This window comes from Megascapheus bottae, chromosome 4 (assembly GCF_031878675.1).
Source record: "Megascapheus bottae isolate mThoBot1 chromosome 4, mThoBot2.hap1, whole genome shotgun sequence".
Lineage (NCBI taxonomy): Eukaryota > Metazoa > Chordata > Mammalia > Rodentia > Geomyidae > Megascapheus > Megascapheus bottae.
The window spans coordinates 64,621,496-64,636,113 of NC_143512.1; the positions used below are offsets into that span (position 1 = coordinate 64,621,496).

General features: G+C 36.3%; 1 protein-coding gene across 7 annotated transcripts in view; it reads right to left on the bottom strand.

Moving 5' to 3' along the window:
- The window catches only part of Nipbl (NIPBL cohesin loading factor), a 184,863-nt gene that overhangs the window by 129,243 nt on the left and 41,002 nt on the right, over window positions 1-14,618 (bottom strand). The gene's annotated exons all lie outside the window — the stretch shown is intronic.

Sequence of the window (14,618 nt, forward strand, 5' to 3'; positions counted from 1 at the left end):
CCATCATTTCATTTACTATTCCCTCCAGCTCCACTTTTCTTAAATGTTTTTTTCTATTATTTTCCTTTGGAATCTCTTCAATGACCTCCTAAATTACATGCATACAAAGCACTGGCAATAGAGTTATAGTCTTTCTAGTTATTTTATTCTAATTACTTCATTGGCATTTTCTAAGTGCAGAAATCCAACTATTAGAGAAAATAAATTCTACAAAAGGTATCATATTAGCATAACAGTGCTCATATGGCTATGAGGTTAAACTGAAATATAAACAAGTGGGAAACTGCTAGAGAATGCTAGAGTTAGAATAACTTGAAATCTTATTAAACACTAGGTTAGGGCTTGAAATCTGGATGGTAAACAAGTTCATACACTTAGAGGGATGATATAAGGGAATTACAGATGAACACAAATCAAGTGATAAAATCATGATCTTCCACATGGTATGTATTAGAAGCCTCGTGACTGTTTTTACTGGAAATGGAACCATATTTTGACAGATAAACTAGAAATTACTCACTTTCCACAACTGATCCTCTTATGAATGGTGGAATGAGAACTGAACTTTTACATGGACTGGAAAGCTAAAAGTCTTATTCAACATCAAGAACAGATCCATAAAAAGCTAGTAATTACAGTAACTTCTTTATCAACCAAGAATACTATGTAGCTGATGAGGCAGTAGAGAGATTAATATAATACTGTTGTTATTGTATTTGAACTAAATTATATAAATTCAGGTAATTTTCATTACTGATTTGTGAATCCGTCCATAACTTAAAAGATCTACTCAGAATTTTATTTAAATTTTATTTTGGAGACAAGGTCTCACTATGTAATTCAGTTTGACCTCTAACTTACAATGTAGCCACGGCTGGCCTCAAATTCAAGATTCTTCTGACTTGGGCTTCCAAGTGTTATAATTACAGGAAGCCTGACCATGCTTGGCTTACATTTATTTTAAGTTACAAAATTAATCTCTTTATTGAAAACTTACTATGAAGTTGTTATTAAAAACAAGCTACTTTTTGCTGTGTTTTATAAACCATAATTTAGACCTCTTTCTTTTCTTTTCTTCCTGAAATCAGACTTTTTTTTTAAATTCTAAGAATCCCACCCAAGACATAATGTACACTAGGCAAATGTCCTGTTTCTGAGCTATACTCTCTTGACAAACACCAAAATGTTATTGCTCTAAGACTAAATATCTAGAAATGAAAAAGATCTCCAGTATTTAATATCTGATTTGAAATGGATATAGGTTTTGAAAAACACTACACATACTACATTAAACATTACAATTCTATAAACATTTTTAACTAGCAAGAATCACAGAATTTTAATGAGACAACTGAAATTACTAGTTCAACTTGTATATTTTACAGTTGAAACAAAAGTGATGCTAATTTCTGCTGGGCTTTGACAGTACATACATGCAGCCCTTGGGGGGAGTAAACAGAGTCTCATAACAGTAACAACCAATATGCCAAAATTATAGCTGGTGAAATTGGGAGAATGGAAATTTATTACAAGCAACTGAAATGTATGAAACATAACTATTGTAGGATTCAGGTAGATCAAAGTTACACTGAATACCTATATGGGATAATTAGCTATTAGGAAAAACATATTAGAACTGACAGATAAAACTGGCCCAGTAGTACAGTGCTCACCCTGCATGCACAAAGGCCCAGGTTCGATTCCTTGGTACCACATACATAGAAAATGCCAGAAGTGGTGCTGTGGCTCAAGTGGTAGAGCTCTAGCCTGGAGAAAGCCCAAGGACAGTGCTCAGGTCCTGAGTTCAAGTCCCAGGACTGGCAAAAAAACAAAACCAAAACCAAAATCTGGCATAAAATAGCCCATATCATCAAGATATGAAACTATGATTATTTGGAAAATAACACATTTTTTAAACTTAGTAATACAATTCTATAACCTACTTTAACTTCCACTAAAGGAACCTTTTGACACTACTATATTGAAACAAAATCATGTATAAAATTAGACTGTAATATTCTATTATATATTGTAATTATATTGCATATTATTATAATAATTTCAAAAATACATTAAAAATCTTTTTTGTGGGGGGGCAGTCCCGGGGCTTTAACTCAAGGCGTGAGCACTATCTTCTGGCTTTCTCAAGGCTAGAGCTGGAAGTGGTGCTATGGCTCAAATGGCACAGTGTTAGCCTTGAGCAAAAAGTATCCAAGGACAGTGTCCAGACCCTGAATTCAAGCCCCAGAACTGGCAAAAAAAAAATAAATCAATAAAACAAACAAACAAACAACAACAACAAAACCTATCTATACCTCACCAACCTTCCAGCCTTCAACTACCAAGAGAAAATAAAAAATTGGATCCCACTACTTTTTTTTTTGCGGGGGAGGGGGGAATACTAGGTTTTCAGTTCAGGGCTTAGTGCTTGTTAGGCAATCAGCCAGTCCTAGGGCTTGAACTTAGGGCCTGGCCATTGTCCCTGGGCTTCTTTGGCTAGGGCCAGCAATGTAACACTTGAGCCAAAGCACCACTTCTGGCTTTTAATGTTTATGTGGTACTGAGGAATGGAACCCAGGGCTTCATGCATCCTAGGCAAGCACTCTACCACTAGGCCACATTCCCAGCTCCTCCAGGCAGTTATGCTGCATTAATTTTACAACAGGTTCTTTCATTACAAAAAAGAGAAGAAAACTACCTCTCTTGGGAGTGGTATTGCCCCTTTGAAAATACATGTTGTTGTTCTTGATCTTCCTTCCTTCCTTCCTTCCTTCCTTCCTTCCTTCCTTCCTTCCTTCCTCCCTTTTTCCCTTCCTCCCTTCCCTTCCCTTCCTTCCTTTTTTCTAGCCAGTCCTGGGCTTGAACTCAGGGCCTGAGCACTGTCCTTGGACTTTCTCAAGGCTAGATAGAGCACTACCACTTGAGCCTCAACACCATTTCGGGCTTTTTTCTATGTACGTGGTACCGAGGAATCAAACCCTGGCCTTCATGCATACTAGGCAAGCACTCTACCACTAGGCCAAATTGCCAGCCCTTGATCATCTTTTTCTTTTGGCATTACTGGGGCTCAAGAAATTCAGGGCATCAGGCTTGCTAGGCAAGCATTCCACCTTCTAAGCCATTTTTCTGGTACTTTTTTGTTCTGCTATTCTAAGAACAAGGTCCATATACTTTTAATTCAGAGCCAGACACAGAATGCAATCCTACTACCTACGTCTCCTTCACAGCTGAAATCATGGACATATCTTATTACTTTCAGCTTATTTACTGAAGCAGGGTCTTGCTAACTTTTTGCTAGGCAGGCTTTGAACACCATCCTCTTTATGTTCACCTATCAAGTAGCAAATATCTTTCACAGAACTTTGCATTATGAAGTTATAGGAGCCTCATTGAATTTGAAAACATGTATCAGACTAAAGAAATGTTGGAAAGATGGGAAACGGCAAAAGACTCAGTAAATTAATAACATTTGGAGTTAACTTCACGTGGAACACGGTAAGTGGTTGTACACACTTAACAGTATTTGAAAACTCAAGACAATCTCATTTAGTGAAAGGAAGAAAGGAAAAGGAAGGCATCACAGAAAATTCTGTGGCCTAATCACCTATCTCCACTACTGCCTGTAACATAGGTACTAATTTTAATAAACAATAAACGCACCTATTTCAAATACTTTCCACTCAGATTATTAACACATATCACACTTCTATTTTTCTACAGATTTTCATGAGTATTTGAAATTATGTAACAGTGAGATATAAATTGATAGTCTCATTCCATCTCTTCTTCTTCCTTTTTCTCCTCCTCTTCCTCTGCCACCTCTTTTTGCCAGTCCTGGACTCAGGACTTGGACTCAGTCCTTGAACTCAGGGCCTGATCAGTTAGCCTGAGCCTCAGTCCTACTTCCAGCTTACTTTCTGTATGTATGTGGTTCTAAGGAATCCAACCCAGGGCCTCATGCATGATAGGCAAGCACTCTACCACTAAGCCACATTTCCAGCTCTATCTATCCTATCTTTAAAACTACTGTTGGAGGTTTGTTTACTTTACATTCTACATCTACACATTTATTTCTGCAATAATTAGAAATAAATTATAGAACTATTTGTAAAGTTTTAGGTTTCATACTAGACTATGTATTACTTAGTGATATTGACTTTTTGGGGTGTGTTTGTACAGGGGCTTGAACTTAGGGCCTGGGTGCTATTACTCAGCTTTTTTGTCCAGTCCTGGGGAATGAACTCGGACACTTTTTGCTCAAGACTAGTGCTCTGCCACTTGAGCCACAGCTCCACTTCCAGCTATTTGGAGGTAAATTGGCGTTAAGAGTCCAGCTGTCTCTGAGCTCTTCAGCACAAGGCTACCACCCTACCCCTTGAGCCACAGTGCCACTTCCTATTTTTTAATTGGAGTAAGAGTCTCATAGTCTTTAGTTCTCCAGCCTGGCTTTGAACTGTGATCCTCAGATTTCAGCTTCCTGAGTAGCTAGGATTACAGGTGGGAGCCACTGTGCCCGGCCCCCAACAACGTTCTTATCTACACAGACCTCTTCTACCTCTCAATATGAAGCAGCCATAGTGAACTGTTATTGCTGTTCTATATGATCTTTCTTTCATAGAATTTTAAATTTTCAATCTCAAAAGCTTTTTCAGATGTACACTCCTCTTCCCAACCTCTAAAAATAGCAAATCTTACTCTGGTAACTGCTTCTGGAAAGCATCCTGTGATTTTTTCCCTGACTAGATTAACCATAATCTCAGGTGTTCTTCATATATCATTTGTCATGACAATAATGAGATAGCCATTTTTGTAACTAGTTTTAAATAACTTCCTTCCCTGGACTTTAAGTTTTAACTTGCCTATTGCTAAATTCCAATTTTGATTGGAATGGCACTGGACATCCATCAAAAAGTACACTATCTAACATCTCTGTCTGTCTTCCAATTTGTATACCAAATCCCATACGGAAAATACCATACTAAATCTTTCACTATATGTGTATTTGTCAAGTTTACATTTCAAATAGTTTTACTTTGTTTGGTTCATGAGTTTCTACCACAAAAGTTATTTTCTTGACAAACCTTATCCTTTATTTAAACATTTTCTGTTTTTCTTTAGTATATTTAACCTTAAATTATATCCTGTGTCAAATTAATCCTGACATACTTTTTTTTTTTGCAGTCCTGGGCTTGAGCTCAGGGCCTGAGCACTGTCCTAGAGCTTTCTCAAGGCGAGAGCTATATCACTTGAGCCTCAGCACCACTTCTGGCTTTTTGTCTATGTATGTGGTACTAAGGAATTGAACCTGGGTCTTTGTGCATGCTAGGCAAGCACTCTAACACTAGCCCAAACTCCCGGCTCCCTTCTTTTCTTTAAAAAAAAAAAAAAATCTTTCAATATACTTCGCACAAATCTTTCATCTCCTTAATGTATCAGTTTATTCTCCTTTGATGATTACCCTATAGCATAGATTTTCAATACTATATACACTAAGGAATACCAGGCAAGCTCTTTCCTGCCTCCAGACTGATTTGGTATATCCAAATGCCTGCTTGACATCCCCATTTGGATATTTAATAACCATCTCAAATTATCTCAACTATTAATTCCTTAAGTTGTTCTTTATACCAGTTGCTGTAACATTCTCTGATTTTGACTGAACTCGTATTACTGGTTCCTTTAGCCAAAACTCTTGGAATTTTCTTGACTTCTTTCTCATCTGTTTTAGTTCCTGAATCTCCTCTTTCAAGTTTATAATTTTACTGTTTTTGAGTATCTCTTTCCCTTATAGAATCTTAGTTGGTCTTTTCTTCCTTCAGAGTTCTTGGTAATTTAATATAGCAGCCAATAATTCTGCCAAGGTCAGAACATATTATTCCTCTCTGATCAAAAGGCCCTCAATGACTTCCATGTCTCATTCAGAACAAAAGCCAAAATTGTTAAAATGTACTACACAAGCTTTAGTATAAATTATAAATATGAATTATAAACTAAAAACTTATCTTGATGTTGATTTTTCTTCTCTGTACAATATTATCCTGCACCATATGTTAAGAAGCATTATTTATAATATTTAAGTGGTATAATGCCGATGAGAAAACTACATGAATTTAGAAGCTAAGAAACAGGAGAGGATCCTTTGTTTTTCCTTTCTTTTATATCTAGTATTAAATTCAAGTATATGGTATCATGCAATTATGAAAAAACTATTAGAAAGGTTTTTTTTAATCCAGAAGAAAAAAATTTATTATTCTAAGGCTAACAAAACCAACTTCTCCTTTAAATCAAACCACTAAACATTTTGGATGAGCTTCAGATCAATTCTAGTTTTAGCTGCTCTGATTCTAACAAGAACTGTTTAAATTTTATGGCAGAAAATATATGAAACCATTTGTATTCTCTATGACCAATGCATTTTCCAACTGAATTTACATAATCTCAAATAACTAGTGTGGTTCACGGCAGGTTAAAAACAGCCACAAATTCTTTTCTAGGTAAACTTAGGTAAAAGCCTAATTACTCATCATTGGAATGTAGGCTAAACTCTGTGACTTTACTGACCAATAAAATTCAGTAGAAATTCTGAAGGAATTCTTTCAGCTTTCACCCAGCATGTTTCAACATTTTCTGGAAGTCTTAAGTCACCTGCTAAATGTTTGCATACCAGGGAAAACCACACTGATGATTCTGCATGCAGGTGGTCCAGCTGTTGTCCCTGCTGGGTCTATTTTCTTCTGGCTATTTCCATAAAGGTAGCTGAACCAATTCTAAAATGATCAATCTGCTTACTACTAGTTGACAGAGTTTGACTATTAGTGCCTTTGAAAATTTCCTCAAATATAAAGTAAGGATAACAATATTCAACTCATAGTTATTTTAAAGATTAATAAGATAAGGTGTAAAGTTGATATAGAATATTCTTAGTAAATAAATACTACAGTCTCAAGATAGGCTACTTGCTACTGGCTCACACCTATAAATCTTAGCTACTCAGAAGGCTGAGATCTGAAAATTAGGATTCAAAGCCATCCCAGACAGAAAAATTCCCAAGACTCTCATCTCTAATAAACCAGCAAAAAGCCAGAAGTGGAGCTATGGCTTAAGTGACAGAATATCAATCATGAGTTAAAAAGTTAAGCAAGGGTATCAGACATGAAGTTTAGGCACCAGTACTGGTACGTATGCGCATGCACACACACGCACGCACGCACGCACGCACGCACGCGCACACACACACACACACACACACACACACACACAGGCAAGCACCCACTCACCCACAGAGTTCTCAGGTAAATTGAAACATAAGAGAAAACAGTATGTTTTAAAATATTAATATCAAAATGGCATCCTTGATCGAATATCTTCTATATATAAGACACTCTGCTGTGTTATGTAACCGCTAATCTTCATCAAGTTCTTGCCAAATATAAACCTCCTTACATTTATAACTTGCCTTAGTAAGTAGGTAAAATAGCTGCTGTAAAATAGCACTGTAAAATATTTTATTTAAAATGTAATTATTACCTTTTACTTGAACATAAGATACAAAAAATTGTGTGTATATACATACTGACAAAGATACTATGATATGATGAAGATACATAAGATATTATGAAGCCAACTGTCAAAGAATAAGGCCTTTTATGAAAGTTCTGGTAAATGTTACAAAAATGATATTTTTACCCAGAAGTGTTAACTAGTCTTATCATGCTTTTGCCTAGGGACAAACCTCAACTGCAATCTTTCTATCTCTGCTACCAGTAGAGTTGAGATTATGGTAATGCACCACCACATCTGGACTGGCTTAGTCTTTGATATAGATTTCACGAACTTTTTGTTCATTCTGGCCTTTATCTTCAATGCTTCTTTCTATATGTACTCCCAAGAAAACATTTTTCTTTAGAATATTTATTTGTTGAAATTAAAATTGTCAGAATGATTGAATAAGCACTCTTCAAGAAACACAAACCTAAATATATCACTTATGCTTTACTAATCTTTCAAAAACTTTCCATTCATGGAAAAGCCTTATCAATGATCTTGATAAAGGCTTTGTCTTCTTTCCTACACAAATAATAAATAAAATAAACCCAAATGACTAATGCAATATTGAGTATGTGTATCTGAAAAGACATGAAAATATTGTCACATCAAATCACAAAAGGAGGAAGGAAATGGCAACAGTGGCTCAAGGGGTAGGGTGGTAGCCTTGAGCTGAAGAGTTCAGAGACAACAGCCAGGCCAGAGTTCAAGTCTCACAATCGACAAAAAAATATCACAAAAGAAACTAATAAGTTTCAAATGTCACAATCCATTTTAGAATCACAAGACAAACTAGAATACATGACAACAAATCTAAAAGACAATCAAATAGTTCTATTAAAGCTCATATTTTGCTTGCTGAGTTACCTGATATTGATGGCTACAGATACTTGTGTGTATGATATTTTAAAAATGTCTAACTATATGAATACAATTATAAATGTAATATTAACAGGCTTCTAATCATGCATAAAGAATTTGATATGTTTGAAAAAACTTGAGGATTGTTTGCTTATATAAACAAATATATTTCAAATGGAAGTTTCACTGTCGTGAATTTACCACACAAAAATCTTACAACAAAATTGAAAGTTCCTTTTTTGGTGCCATGAATACATTAAACTTCAATTGTGTTCAGAATCATGCTTTTCAAACAAGGATCAAAATATTGTTATAGAAACACATGGCAAAACAAGAGCCATAAAGATTTTGCAGTACATAAATTTATTAAAAAAAAAAAAACTTGTCAACTGACTTAACAACTAGGGAAAGCTGTTTTTAAAAAGCTGATGATCCTGCATTAAAACTTAACTGGGGGGCCGGGAGTTTGGCCTAGTGGTTAAAGTGCTTGCCTAGCATGCATGAAGACCCGGGTTCGATTCCTTGGTACCACATACATAGAAAAAAAAAAGCCGGAAGTGGTGCTGAGGCTCAAGTGGTAGAGCTCTAGCCTTGAGAAAGTCCAAGGACAGGGCTTAGGCCCTGAGCTCAAGCCCAGGACTGGCAAAAAAAAAAAAAAAAACAAAACTTAACTGGGCCAGACACCAGTGGACCATGCCTATTATTATTAAGTCTGAGATTTGAGGATAGGAATTTGAAGTCAGCCCAGCTAGAAAAGTCCTTGAGCAAAAAGGTTCAAGGTATAGTGCCCAAACCCTAAGTTCACGCCTGAGGACCAACACAAAACAAAACAGGAAAATACATACATACACACACACACACACACACACACACACACACACACACACACACAAGCAAATCCAACTTGTTGGAAAAATTCACAAAATGTAAATGCTCTAAAAATGCTTTTTTTCGGGGCTGGGAGTTCTAGCATGCACGAAGACCCAGGTTCGATTCCTTGGTACCACAAACATAAAAAAAAGCCGAAGTGTTGCTGAGGCTCAAGTGGTAGAGCTCTAGCCTTGAGAAAGTCCAAGGATAGTGTTTAGGCCCTGCGCTCAAGCCCAGGACTGGCAAAAAAAAAAAAAAAAAGAAAAAAGAAAAAAAATTGCTTTTTTTTCTTTTCTAAACAATTAATATTAAACACAACAGTGTTTTCAATTTTGAAAATAAGACATGGTTGAATTTTAGCCAGGGGCTAACTTGTAATTTTGAGAGTTTCATAGAAATCTGTCTTTTGACTTTTTTCACCCAACAAAAGCAATAGTCTAGTGAACAACTGTGAAAACAGGGTTCACTTTCTGCATATTTTTAAAGAAAAGCAAATTGGAATGCCTAAATTAAAGAGGAAACTGCCAAAATCTACTATCTACACCTTTATTAGGAAACTTCAAATTTGGGTAAAGTGTATTGAGAAAGATATTTCACAAACTTGCCTTTTCTTTGGGAAATACATGTCTAGAGAAAGTAAGTTTGAAGAAAGAACAACACCCACAAAGGAAATGGCTTCTGGCCTACAATTTATCTCATTCAATAAAATACAAAGGAAGGTTGATAGGCGGATCAAGTCAATCAAGGTATCCAGTTAATAGATTCTGTCTATAAGCACTTTAGAATCACCACCCCAAATTAAATTACCCAGATAGTTTTATTCAATTTTTACGACTGACATAGTTTTTTGTATGAAAATGGTGATGCATACTTAGCTACTTGGGAACTGGAAGAATGGACAGTTCTGGCCTACTTAGGAAAAAAGTTAATGATGCTCCATTTCAACAAATAAACCAGGTATAGTGGTCCATGCCTCTAATCTCAGATGTGTGGGAGGCCATAGGAAGGTGGATAGTAGTCCAAGACTAGCCTTTAGGAAAAAATTGGCTGGTTGTATGGGGAACCACTGAGATTATAAGGTTTGTCTACTTTATACTGACTAAAACAGGGTTTATTAGTAACTAATCACAGCAACTCCAGTTTATTTAATTAGTAAGTCGTGGTTACAAAGGGAAGAATCTCGTAAGTCCTCTGGAGAAAAACACAAATAAAATGCACGTAGCAATACTACCTAACCTTTCTATGCACTAATAAAACTAGGTAGAGTGGAATGCTACATGTCTGTATACAGCAACTGGAAGGCCAAAGTAGGAGAATCTCTTGAGTTCAGGGTTTTTGGAAGTGGCATGTGAGATTCGGTGTTTTAAGGGCAGCCTGAGCAATATATCTGGACTCAAGGTTTCAAGACCAGTCTGGGCAGCATAGTGAGATCACCTGAGTTAGGCAGATTATGCCGCTTTACCTTAAAAAAAGAACATATTCCTACATAACTATAAATAATCACATTTCAGTTAAACATTGACACTATAATATGTAGTCTACATTAAAATGTCCCCAAATGTCCTCTTTTTAAGGGCTTATCAAGGATCAATCAGTTTCTCACACCTGTAATCCTAGCTACTCAGGATGCTGAGATCTGTGGATTATAGTTCAAAGTCAACCCAGGAACTAAAGTCCAGGGAGACTTTTATCTCCAATTAATCACTAGAAAACCAGAAGTTGTGCTGTGGCTCCAGGGGTAGGGTGGTAGTCTTGAGCTGAAGAGCTCAGGAACAAGAGCTCTTGTTCAAGAGCCCAGACCAAGAGTTCAAGCCCCATGACCGACCAAAAAAAAAAAAGGAAGAAAAAAAAAGGTACAAAGAACATAAATAAGATTCAAGTTCAGAGAAGGGAAAAAATTATTTCTGAATAGGAAAGGCTAGAAGGAAAGGGTAAATTTCCTAGAGGAGGTAATTATTGGCAGCCTCAAATTGAAAGTTGGACATGAGAATGAAGTCATAGTTCTTGCCAACTCACTTTGTGTAAGCCAACCATTTCAAATTAGTTTTTTGCCCTTACCCATAAGAAGTATGATATATCCTTAAGTAATAATTGCTCATTAAAACTGATTCTCAAAGCATTAACAGACTTAGATGCTACTTAAGTGTCTGTTGGTCTATCCCCTATCTATGCAGACTTCCAATGGGAACTACTTTATTTGTTTTTTGTTTTTTTTTTTCCCTGCCAGTCCTGGGACTTGAACACAGGGCCTGGGCACTGTCCGTGAACTTTCTCCAAGACTAGCAACTGAGCTGCAGCATCACTTCTGGCTTTCTCTGTGTATATGGCACCAAGGAATCAAGCCCAGGGCTTCATACATGCACTCTACCACTAGGCACACTCCACGCCCAGGAAATTGCTTTTTCAGGGGATACTTGACTAACCACGCTATTTCTAGTAAATATCCCAGATTTCTGTAGCATTTAGACAAACTCAAGTATAAGACACTGATGGAAAGAGTCATCTTTCCTCTAAGTTCAGCTGACCAGTTCTCAAAAGGAAGATAAAGAACATCATGAGAATCAAAAACTCAACACTGAAAAAAATATTACAAGATCAGACAGGCTTGCCCACTATGGAATTCCAGCTCTCAAAGTATAATCTACTATGCAGAATCCCCCAATATATACATTTTAAATCATGGCTACAACTTACCTGGCTACTTAACATTCACGCACCCAAAGAGATGTTTTGGTGTACAAGCCTATAATCTATATCTATGGATATTACATCAATAATTTCAGCTCCCATAACTTCTTTTTTTTGCCACTTATCATACTACTACTTCTTTGGGGCTGGGGGTATATATACTTCAGTCTAGGAAAGGTCCTGATAATGCTTTGAAAATCTCTGTATAGTGAAGAGGTATAGTCTGTAAAAGTAACATTTTTGCCATAGTATCCAATGCTGAAAATACATTAAACAAAGTTTCTCTGACAGCATTTAAAAGAACAAATGCTAAAGCATATGCTCAAAAGGAGGACACTAATTTCAAGTTATTGTAGTAGTCCAAGCATAAAGAAATGAAAATGGCTGGGCACAGTAGCTCATGCCTGTAATCCTAGCTACTCAGGAGGCTGAGATCTGAGGATTAAGGTTCAAAGCTAGCCTGGGAACAAAAGGACCTGAGACTCTCATCTCCAATTAGTCTCTAGAAAGTGGGAAATCGGACTTGGCTCAAGGGTAGGGCAGTAGCCTTGAGCTGAAGAGCTCAGGAATGGCCCCTAGGCCAAGTTCAAGCCACCCACAAAAAGAGGAGGAGGAGGAGGAGGAGGAGGAGGAGGAGGAGGAGGAGGAGGAGGAAAGGTAGAGGAAGAAATGAAAATGTGAACCGTATAGGCTGAACTCAACAAATGGGTGAATAAGACATAGAAGAGATAAGCCAAAACACTGGAAATTCTCATTTGTACTACTCCTGAAAAGATAGTGCTGTTTATTGTTCCACTGGTTACTAGGTCTTTTGAAAAAAAAGTTTTTGTGTAGAAATTCAATAGGTAGTCTTTTCCACTGAGTGAAACTGGATAGTTGGAGCAAATGAATGTCAATAGTGGGGCAATGTACACAACAAAATAAATTGTTCCTCTCTTAACCTTTCTTTGAAAGTCTTGGTTCTACTTATTTGTTTAAACAATATAAGAATTCATTTTCCAGGCCCTATCTATCTATCTATCTATCTATCTATCTATCTATCTATCTATCTAACATCTCTATCTGTCTGTCTGTCTATCTATGTATCTGCTTACACTATTTTATGTAGAAACTGCAATGATACTACTATTGCTGTTCTAATTTAGTTTTAACTTTTCCCTTTATTGGTATACTATTTGTTAGCAATTTACCCAGGATACAGTCCAGCTTCTTTATAAAAAATAGGTATATCATCCTAGGCATAGTAATGTGAATCTGCTATTCCAGAGGCTAAAGGCAGAGAATCACTTGAACACAAGAGTTAAGAGATCAGCTGAGGTAATAGACACATCTTGAAACTAAAACAATGACCACAAAAAAAAAATAGATGTGCATACTATTTAATAATTTTCCTATATATGTACATAGGTATGTGGGGGTTGTGGATTAACTCAAATTCCTTTAACATTTATTTCTGTCATTACCAATAAATGAATCTGAATCTTTATGTCCTCTAAGATTTCATTAGGCTAGATTTCTGAAAGTAGAATTACTAAGAAATGTACATTCTATTTTTTTGGTTGCAGGACTTAAACTCAGGGCCTGGGCACTGTCTCTCAGTTTTTCCACTCAAGGCTAGTACACTACCACTTTGAGCCACATGAGAAATATGATTTAGGTTCTTTTTTAGGTTTGGTGTAGTTTCCAATGTGGAGCTAGAAATGCTGTGGTGTATCCACTGACGCCTACTACCTAGAGGTTGCAACCAGTAGATGAGAATTTCACTTTATATTCTACTGCTTAATTTTTCCAGATGACTCAAGTTGGTAGCCAAGCTTAAAAATCACTTCCTGAAGCCGGGCACTAGTGGCTCAAGCCTTTAATCAGATAAAGTTTAGAAACATTTCAAGGTTTTTCAATATCTCATTAAAATGACTAAAAATACACTAAATCAGTAACTTAGAAATAGGATTCTCAAATGTTTGATTTTTCTTTATATTACATGTATTTATTATTAAGATTGATTCAACATGGGAAAAAAAAAACATTTAGAAATGAGGTCATTCGCGGGGGTGGGAGAGAAATGGGGACCATGTCATGAGAAAGGGTATCAATATTTGTGAAGTTATGCACCTTCTATCTGGTGAATATAATGTAACCTTTCTACTAATCACAATAAAAAAAAAAGAAATAAGGTCATTCACACCTGAAAAACTTCTGACCTATTGAGCAAATTGTGTTTTTCTGATTAGCTACTCACTAATAAGTCCTATATTTTCAAGGAAGAATCTCCATTAGTGGATCTCCTGAAACAGGAAAAGACGAGAAATACAAAACAAAAGTAAACTGATCCCATGGACACCCACATTGTAGTCCTATTGTCCCTTAATAGTTAAGTTGCTCAAATTCATTCCTTATTACTTTTCCAACTAACTCCTAAGAAAGTATACATTTCTATTTTCCAATAATAATTTGTGGCTAATTTACTCTGTATTAAAAAAGGAAGAAGAAGAAATCCGGCAATTCAATTTGTTCCCTGAGCTGATTTTTGGTCAATGTTTTCACTTTTGCAACACTGAAATACTAAGATGGCCCCCTTTGATAGCACCTTCCAGTTATTCATGCTTTTGCATTTAATCTCCTCCTTTTGAATATTCACTACATTTAGTCTTTGC